At 40.8% G+C, this 10,091-nt stretch overlaps 1 pseudogene across 1 annotated transcript; it reads right to left on the bottom strand.

Annotated features, from left to right (window-relative positions):
* Positions 1 to 1,959: 1,959 nt before the first annotated feature.
* On the bottom strand, positions 1,960 to 3,893 carry LOC148187904 (uncharacterized; annotated as a pseudogene). The gene is made up of 3 exons (XR_015778158.1): positions 3,571 to 3,893; positions 2,759 to 3,041; positions 1,960 to 2,622 (listed from the first exon to the last, which is right to left on the bottom strand). The product of XR_015778158.1 is annotated as an uncharacterized LOC148187904 (transcript).
* Positions 3,894 to 10,091: the final 6,198 nt, after the last annotated feature.

Genomic DNA, 10,091 nt, shown 5'->3' with positions numbered 1-10,091 from the left:
TAATTTTTCCATCAGTGGAAACAGGCAATTTTTCCTCCCACTATAGCATTTCCAATAGGTATCATTGTTGGCGTCACTGTCACAACAACAATCTGATTTCCTCAGAGTCGAGCACTGGGGCCTTTTTTCTCTTGCCGGGCAGAGTTTTTAACACTTGCTTTGATTGTTCCACTGTCCCCCATTTCTGCTACTGGGAATAGTGTCTGCAAAAAAACAATGCTCTTTGGTAGCCAGGGATGGCTACAGAGGAAAACAAAAGCTCTACCCTCTTCCTTTTTTTCAATTTTTTTAAAGATATTTGTTGTTCCACTGATTTCCATTCCATTCATTTCCTGATTTTCCGACTTGGAATCTTGACTTGAATAGCCGTTCCAATTGAACGCAGCATAACTCCATACAGCAGATGGCCACAGGCTGTAATCGTCTTTCAAGCAAACAACAACAAAAATTTAAAAACTGTTGTTGCAGCTTCAGTTAAACATGAAAAAACAAATCAATTTATACCTATTGGAGTCGCAGCATCACAAGAGGACACCTGTGTGACTGTGGATGCAATCAAAGGATCAGGTGAGATATGTTCTCAAAATAACCCATCCCGATTAATTAAAAAATGTGTTGATCAGGCCTGATACCAATCCAATTGGGACATCCCTACTCCAAATGTCCGCTGTGATTATTCCCACTACCATAGATGTCACCAAGACCACATTTCATCATTCATTGTTCAAAAGCATCTTCCCTAAAATCTGGAGTATTTCAGCCACATGTAGGTTTAAGCCTTTTTCCAACTTTGGGGCTGCATTAGAGAACAGCAAAACATAAAATCAGTCAGAGGATCTTTTTGTTTTTCCAGGTAACAATAATCACGGTCCTCGTTAATGTTCACAGATAAACACCACTTTTATGTGTTTTGAAGTGTAAATCAATGATAGGCTACAAAACCTGTAAAAACACTACTCCCACTCACTGGCTCGCTCACACAAGTTACCCGAATCCAGCGCTCAAAGCACAAGCATTCCTCTCATAGTAGCTTAGCTTATTAGCAACAGCAGCTAATCAGCGGTATAACCATAGCGGTGCTGTGGGTTTTTATATTTAGGTGATAATCAGATAATGGTATATTTATCTCTCTCTCTCTCTCTCTCTCTCTACACACACACACACACACACACACACACACACACAAATACATACATACAACTTATCAGGGAATTAAATTAACAGAATCAAAAAGTGTTGTGCCCACAAAAATCTACTAAAAGGTGGTGCCTTGTAATATTGCCATATATATTATTACACAGCTCAACTTTAAGTAAATACTATGTTCAGTACTGTTTAGTAACTGTCACTAGTGCTCTGCTCACTGATAACCGGTAGTTTGAATACAGACTGCAGACTGTATATAGGGTTTCAAAAATATCCATTACAAGGGCCGGTACGAAGCCTGTGCTGTGTCAGAAACTCTTAGAGTTAAATGCGCGTTCAAACGGCAGAGTCCTATGCACATTCATTTTATGTCTGGAGAAACACCAAATTCCAAATCTTGATTTGGAAAATGACACATTTAAGGACTTAATGTTTTTAATAATGGCTATAAAAAAATGCGTTCTGAAAAGTCAACGTCTCAAAAAAAATATCCAGTGATTTAAGGAGGTCTCTTTACTACGATGGAGGATTAGGGCCACATTAAGGGAAAACATTTTTAATTATTTACGAGATTAAAGTCATTAGTTACGAGAAAAAACTCATTATTAACGAGAAAAAAGTACCACTACCAAGCATGTACAGAACACTGAAGAGCAAAATTGAAAACACAATTATAGAAATGGAACACACTGAATCAATGCCAATGCCCACTTCTCTCATAGACAAACATAAAACACCACACAAATTTTCAGACAAAACACAAAACATTTTATTTTTAAACGCCACCCACCCCCCCATTCATAAGCATAAGCATCATGGGGCATCATGCCTCCAGTTTCTGTCTGGCCAGAGGGCCTCATAAACATCGCAGGCGATGTCCTCCTGGTCCAAACAGCGCTGAAAGAACCGCCTAGAGTGCCGCATGAAGCCCTGACAGGCCTCAAAGCCCACATCTCCACAAGCCTCCTCCATGGATTGAAGCAGTGGGACCTGGCTCTGTGGGTTCCTTTCATACACCTTCCACCTCCAGGCTGAGAAGAACTCCTCAATGGGATTGAGGAAGGGGGAATAAGGTGGAAGGTATAGAACAGAAAACCGTGGGTGGTCCTGAAACCACTCATGCACCTGGGCAGCCTTGTGGAAGCTTACATTGTCCCAAATTATCACATAGTTGACCCGCTGTGGGTTATCTATGTCATGATCAGGTCGGACAAGCATATCATACAGGCTGTTTAGAAATTCAAGTAGAAGGGCTGTGTTGTATGCCCCTAGGTGGGCATGTCTGTGTAGGATGCCATGGTGGTTCATGGCCGCACACATAGTGATGTTACCACCACGCAGGCCTGGGACCTCAATTATGGCCCGCTGGCCAATCACATTTCTTCCCCGGCGCCTCTTCTTCATCAGGTTGAACCCAGCCTCATCTATGAAGATATATTCACAGATTTCATTGGCTGTGTCATAGTCCTGGATGCGCTGAAGCAGAAAGTATGAGAATACAAGTTACACTATGGACACAGTATGCTACAGTGAGACAATGTAGAAAAGGAACTAGATTACAGTATAGTGGTACAATGCATGCATGTGTCAGTGATGACTGTATGGGACTTACAAGCACATACTCTCAATGTAGGGCCTTCACATGGTCTGTGTTGCGTTGGAATGGAACCCTGTAGACTTGCTTCATTGTCATTAAATTTCTCTGAAGAATGCGATGTATTGTCGAGATGCTGATTGTGTGGAGGTCATTGAAGATGGTATTGTCAGCCAGGACCCTTGTTTGTATCTGTTTTAGTGTGAGGCTATTGTTTTCACGGACCATGTCTACAATGGCTGTCTCTTGTTGCTGTGTGACAATTGAAGGTCTTCCTCCACGATGAGGTTCTCTGGCAACCCTGAAAAATATAAATACTGTGAGCACATTGTAGTCCACTGGTTCCCAAACTTTTCAGCTAGTGACCCAAAAGAGAGATTACTGTAGACACTAGCCCAAGACCCAAACGAGTGAACAGCAGATCTACAAGCTCACAACGCACCACTTTGCACTGGGTTGTGAGCTTGTCGAGTTGCTTTTTTCACTACTTTTTACTGTACACATTTGTTTTCTAATTCTGTATTTCATGGAATTTCTTGGATTTTTCTTTTATTTCTTCATGAAATTACAGTACCTGGGGAACAAAAATGACATTTGCTTCTCACAGTAATTCATGGAAATATTTGCTTTCTTGGAATCATTTTTCTTTACTTAAATGTTTTGAAATAATAATACAAATAATTAATAACAAAATGTAGGAAACAAAGAATAAAGGGACCCAAAACAATGTGACTGCGACCCACAAATGCGTCCAAATACACTGTTTAGGAAACAGTGCTGTAGTCTATTGAATGCAGTATTACAATATTCACGGAAAATAGATTTTGTACCCGTTCTCCATCCTGAACGTCCTAATGATGGTCGACACTGTGAAGCGGCTGAGGTTTGGCTGGACCCTCTGGCCAGCCTCCCTCATGCTCAACCCATGGTTGAGCACATGGTCCAATACAGTAGCACGAATCTCATTGGAGATTCGGATTCTCCTTCTTCTTTCTCTTGCTTCTCCTTGTTGTCCTCCTCCTCCTCTTCCTCTTCTTCCTCTTCCTCTTCCCCCTCCTCGTCCTCTTCCTCCTCTTCCTCCTCCTACTCCTCTTCCTCCTCTTCCACCTCTTCCTCCTCTTCCTATTCCTCCTCGTCCTCCTCCTCCTCTCATTCGTACCCCTCTCCTTCTCTAACTGTTGTCTCTGTTCTCCATTGCTCATCAAACAAAACAGAGGGTCAAGCCTCCTTTTATGCTGCAGGCCTTGATTGCAAATTGCTCACCAGACCTGAAAGTTTAGAGATTTGAATATTTGTGTGTTGTGGATTGATGCTTTGAGATTTTATGTGAGAAGTGTGTGCAAACCTGAAATATTGTGTGTTGTGTTTTGACAACAAGGTGATGTGAAATTGACATCAGAGTGTAAAGACGGAAAGTCAGAGTTCTAATATGATAAGGAAATCTAAAGTGGTAACAAATTGAGTCAAGTGATTGGGGACAGCAGTAAAGGTTGTGAAAATTGTGCCTAATTTTTGCTTTTTGTGTTTTAGCAATTGAAAAACACTGTAATGTGACCCTAATCCTCCGTCATACTTTCCCAATGTTAACAAATGGGGAAAAGTCTCTCTGGGCCAGTGTGCATCACGTGACGCTGTAGTTCCACTTTCGGCCACTATGTAAATTTTGCTTCAGAGGGTGGCGCACTTCGTGGGGGTGGATCACTCTCATAGCTGCGTGATCCAGTGAAGAAGAAGTCACGTCTTCAGTGGGTTTTTTGGGGAGTTTTAAGAACTGGCTCCATTATATATTTCATTGTGTTTAATCAGTGTGTTAAAAACTGTGTTAAAAGCTGTGTTAAAACAGGTTAAATAGTAAGCTGTTGAGTAAAAATAAGGAAATTCATGTTGCTGTGAAAGTAAGTCAGTCAGCTAAAAAGGTTAAAAAGTTATGTCTATTTACATGTTGCTGTGATCTACAGTATTTGAGCTAAGTGCATTTCAAGTGCAGGTTTTGTCATAATGTTATTTTTTTGTAGGTTTTGGGACAGTGACTCTAAGGGATATTGCAACGAATTTGTTTGTTTTGAAAAGGAAAAAGCTTATGAGAGAAACACAAGTTTTGTGGACTTTTGAATATGTCTTAAGAGACGATAAGAAAATACAGTGATCTGCTGGTTAAATATGAAAATAGACAATGCATACACACAGTAAATGACATGAGATGCTTAATAAATATAGCTGCGTGATCCAGTGAAAAAGAAGCCACGTCTCCCGTGTCATCCTTTCTTCTTTGCAAATTTAACAGGTACCGGACTGCGGCTCCTGTGGACAGCTATATGTAGCTGAAATGACAAACGCATTTTTTAACATGAGTAAAACCTTAAAAGTTCAAAAATCAGGTTTAAGTGGACGTATTTCGTGTTGCAGAACAGAACGTCTCAATGTCTTAGCCTACGTTAACCACAGACCTTATTTAAGGCATTACTTCACCACTCCATTGGCAGTCCCTGTCTCAGTAACTCACAGCCAACAAATTTAATAGTTATCTTTGTGAACCTTTTTCAATCTGCTTTCAGGGCCTGTCTTTCCACTGAAATTGCACTGACTAATAGATGGCCTTCTGCTATTTTTGGCTCTCAGTGCGGCTTTTGACACTATTGATAATTTCTTATCTGAAAGAGCACAGTGTGTTTCCCTGCAATTACTACATGATTTCATAATCATCCTAGTATTTTCTGATACGCAACACTGAGTACTTCAGATCTCGTTTCACAGCCCTCTGCTGTTCTCTCTTTATTTCTCACATCTTCACCAAGTTATGTGTCGTCATAGAATTCAATTCTGTGTGATTTCTCAATGTTGGTTAATTGCTGTTACTTGACAGAATGGGTATTATCACTGTTCATCGGCCTTAATAATACTTTATAATAATATAATACTACCATACCATAGTACTTTAGATTGTCAATTTGATGGGGAGTGTAATGAAATCAGTGTTACATGAGACCTTATGGAGGACATTCAGGGTTATCTGACAGGGGCAAGGTGCCCTTTAAATGTGACTATAAAATTCTTAGTTTCTGCTTAATGTTCCTATGGATTAGCTGACTCACCAAAAACACATTTCAGTTCAGAGTACTGTTGGCAGAAGAACATTAGCTGATAACTGCAGTTCTACTATCTTGTTCAGCAAACTATGTTAGGATATGTGTGCATTTGAGACAATTTGCAGGCGTGCATTGGAAAAATAAAAACACCTCATCCTCCCAAATAACACCAAGTGGTTAGTGGTTTAGTTCGTTTCTCAGAACTGCGGCCACCAGAGGATGTGTATCTGCATGTCACTCAGCACTGCTTGGCACCGGAAGTGGCATCTAGCTTTAGTCTTGGTGTTTCTATGCAATGTATGTATCAAATTAATCAAATCAGGTTTTATTGACTTATGTTATACACAGCACAATGAATAGTGAAACAGTTAGATTCTGAGTTCTAGAATGAATCTAATTAATCTAACTCTACTAGTTTTGCTCTCTACTGCAGAGGAGCAAATCATTCAGGAGCTGGATTCACTCACTTGTGCAATTAAGTACACTATGTCTAAGTTAAGTTTGAGAAGAAAAGCTAAATATAATATGTTTTCAGCAACATGACGTAGATTGTTGACTGCTGACAGTAGGCGGGTTTCCATTAAAGATTTGTGCAAAACTTTACGAAAAACGTTTTCGAAATGTCGATAAAACACAATTGTGAGATGACTGCCTTTCCAATGAGTAATGTTATGTGACTTCTCCTCTGGCAATAACATTCTAAGAAGGTTCATTTACAAGAAGGTTTACATTCCAAGGGTTATTTCTATTGCAGCCACTGCACTAGCCGTCATTGTTTCCAATCAAAGGCCATGTAGGCGTGTTATGGAGCCATAATGGAAAAACAAGCCCTTTATACGTGGGAGTGGCCACATATGAGGGATTTCAGGGAGCTCTTAGTCCATGATTTCACAGAGGAATTATGGATTCAAAACTTCCAGATGATCCGCTCAACTTTTGAAGAGTTATGTGATGCAATAACACCTCTTGTAGCTCCTGCTGCATCATGAGGGAGTCACTTCCTACTGACAAGCACATAGCCATAGCATCATATGAACTAGAAAAGCCAAAAAACATGTTTTCATTGTAGTTTTGCTAAATATGGAATCTTTTAAGTGTTTACTACTTTTGATTCAAGCTTAGCAATTCACACTAAGGCCAAGTTAAACTATAATTCATTTGAAAGCCTTTTTCTTAGTCTTTCTCACCCATCCTGGAAAACTTTACAGCCAATTCTATTTGTCATAGTGTACCGTGCCCCCGGCCCATACTCTGAATTTCTATCTGAGTTCTCTGAGCTTATATCAAGTTTAGTGCTCAAATCAGACAAAATTATTATCGTAGGGGATTTTAACATTCACATGGATGTTAATAGTGACTGCCTTAGTTCTGCTTTCTCCACACTTGTACATAAACCCACCCACCGCTACAATCACACCCTCGATTTAGTCCTTGCATACGGCATTGATATTGCAGATTTATCAGTCTTTCCTGAGATTCCTGCTCTGTCTGACCATTATTTGATAACTTTTAATTTTTTATTACTTGACTACAAGCCTCTCAGTAAGAGCTACTCTTCTAGATGTCTATCTGATTCAGCAGTGGCTAAATTTAAGAAACTAATTCCCTCTGCTTTGACATCATTACCATGTCCTACAACTCCTGAGCACACTACTACTAACTTAAGTCATTCCCAAATTGACTGTCTCATCGATAATGCTACTGGCTCACTGCGATCAGCTCTCGACACTGTTGCACCCTTCAAGAAGAAAATAATGAAACAAAAAAAATTAGCCCCATGGTTTAACCTCCAGATTCGCAAATTGAAACAAACATCGCAAAAATTTGAAAGACATTGGCGTTTGACCAAACTGGAAGAGTCCCGTTTAGTCTGGCTGGACAGTCTTAAAGTCTATAAGAAGGCCCTCCGCCATGCCAGGGCAAACTATTATTCATCACTAATTGAGGAAAACAAAAACAATCCCAGGTTTCTTTTCAACACTGTAGCCAGGTTGACTTAGAGTCACAGCTCTATAGAGCCCTGTATTCCTTCGGCCCTAAGCAGTGACGACTTTATAAATTTCTTTAATAATAAAATCATAACTATTCGAGATAAAATCCATCACCTCTTACCCTCAACTGACCTGACCCCGGACTCGGATAGCCTGATTATGGCAGCAAGGCCCGAAATTTATCTAGACCATTTCTCCCCCATTGACTATCATCAACTCTATACTTTGGTTTCTGCATCTAAGCCATCAACATGCCTGCTAGACCCAATCCCAACTAAGCTCCTTAAGGAAGTTTTACCTTTATTAGACAACTTTTTATTAGATATAATCAACGCGTCTTTATTGACAGGTTATGTACCCCAGTCTTTTAAAGTAGCTGTCATTAAACCTCTTCTAAAGAAGCCCACTCTCGATCCTGAGATTTTAGCTAACTATAGACCGATATCTAATCTCCCCTTTATTTCTAAAATCCTTGAGAGAGTGGTTGCTCATCAGCTCTGTGACTTTCTCCGAGACAACAGTTTATTCGAGGACTTTCAGTCAGGCTTTAGAGTTCATCATAGCACAGAGACGGCACTAGTAAAAATTAATAACGACTTATTTATCGCTTCTGACACAGGTCTGGTCTCTGTTTTAATCCTATTAGATCTCAGTGCTGCATTTGACACCATTGACCATCAAATCTTACTGCACAGACTTGAATCCTCAATTGGCCTTAAAGGAACGTCACTAGCCTGGTTTAAGTCATACTTATCAGATCGTTCCCAATTTGTTCACATCAATGATCAACCCTCCGCACATACAAAGGTCTGCTTTGGAGTGCCACAAGGTTCGGTGCTTGGACCAATCCCTTTCACTTTATATATGCATCCTCTAGGCAACATAATTAGAAAACATTCCTTAAATTTCCATTGTTATGCTGATGATACGCAATTATATCTATCTATGAAACCAGATGAAACTGATCAGCTATCTAGACTTCAAACATGTCTTAAGGATGTAAAAGCCTGGATGAGCCGTAATTTTCTGATGTTGAATTCAGACAAAACTGAAGTTATTGTTCTTGGCCCAAAACACCTCAGAAGCTCCTTTTCCAACAATTTAATTTCTCTAGATGGCATTACCTTGGCCTCTAGCACAACTGTAAGGAACCTCGGAGTTTTATTTGACCAGGATTTATCCTTTGCCTCCCATATAAAACAAACTTCAAGGACGGCTTTCTTTCACTTGCGTAACATCGCAAAAATTAGACATATCCTATCCCAAACAGATGCTGAAAAATTAGTACATGCATTTGTCACCTCTAGGCTGGATTACTGTAATTCCCTATTATTTGGTTGCCCAAACAAATCTCTTAGGTCTCTCCAACTGGTGCAGAACGCTGCTGCTCGTGGTTTTAACGGGAAGCAAGAAAAGGGATCATATTTCTCCTGTTTTAGCTTCTCTGCACTGGCTCCCTGTGAAATCCAGGATTGAATTTAAAATCCTCCTCCTTACTTACAAAGCTCTAAATGGCTCCATCCTATCTGTCACAGCTCATAGTTCCTTACCAACCCTCAAGATCACTGCGCTCTGAAAACGCAGGGTTACTTGTGGTTCCCAAAGTTTCCAAAAGTAGGTTAGGAACCAGAGCCTTCAGCTACCATGCTCCTCTCCTATGGAACCATCTTCCATTTTCGGTCAGGGAGGCAGACACCGTTTCAACTTTTAAGGGTAGACTTAAGACCTTCCTCTTTGATAAAGCTTATAATTAGGGCTGGCTCAGGCTGCCTGGACCAGCCCATAATTAGGCTGACATAGGTTTAACCTGCCGGGGGACTTCCCCTGATACGCTGAGCTCCTTTCCTTCTCTCAATGCTGCCATCAGAAATCATGCATATCTGTTTACTGCATTGCCATGTGCAAGCTTAGCTTAGCTCTGTGATAGCCATGTGGTACTCTCACTACCTGGGGCTCGCGATTACAGAGCCTGGGTCTGTTGAACTGCACTACGCTAATCCTGTTGCCTCTCGGGAGCGTTCCTGCTCCCTTGTTTCCTAGTTTCCCTGGATCCTGGCCGTAACCTTGACTGTGCCTGACCGTGGTGATAGCTGTGCTGATGCTGCGACCCTGCCTTTGGTTGTGCTCGTGCTGTGGCTGTACTGATTCTGTGCCCCCCGCTCGCCCTGATCGTGGTCTGGTCCTGGTTGCACCGATGCTGTGATCTTGCCTTTGGACAACTCCCTTTCACATATGCATGAGACTGTTATCATCTCTATCAACATCATCATAGAG

The sequence above is a fragment of the Plectropomus leopardus genome, chromosome 12, assembly GCF_026936395.1.
Source record: "Plectropomus leopardus strain MGB_pleo_1.0 chromosome 12, ASM2693639v1, whole genome shotgun sequence".
NCBI classification, from domain to species: domain Eukaryota; kingdom Metazoa; phylum Chordata; class Actinopteri; order Perciformes; family Serranidae; genus Plectropomus; species Plectropomus leopardus.
Note: the sequence above shows the minus strand (reverse complement) of the source record. Positions and strands in the feature narration are given on the sequence as shown.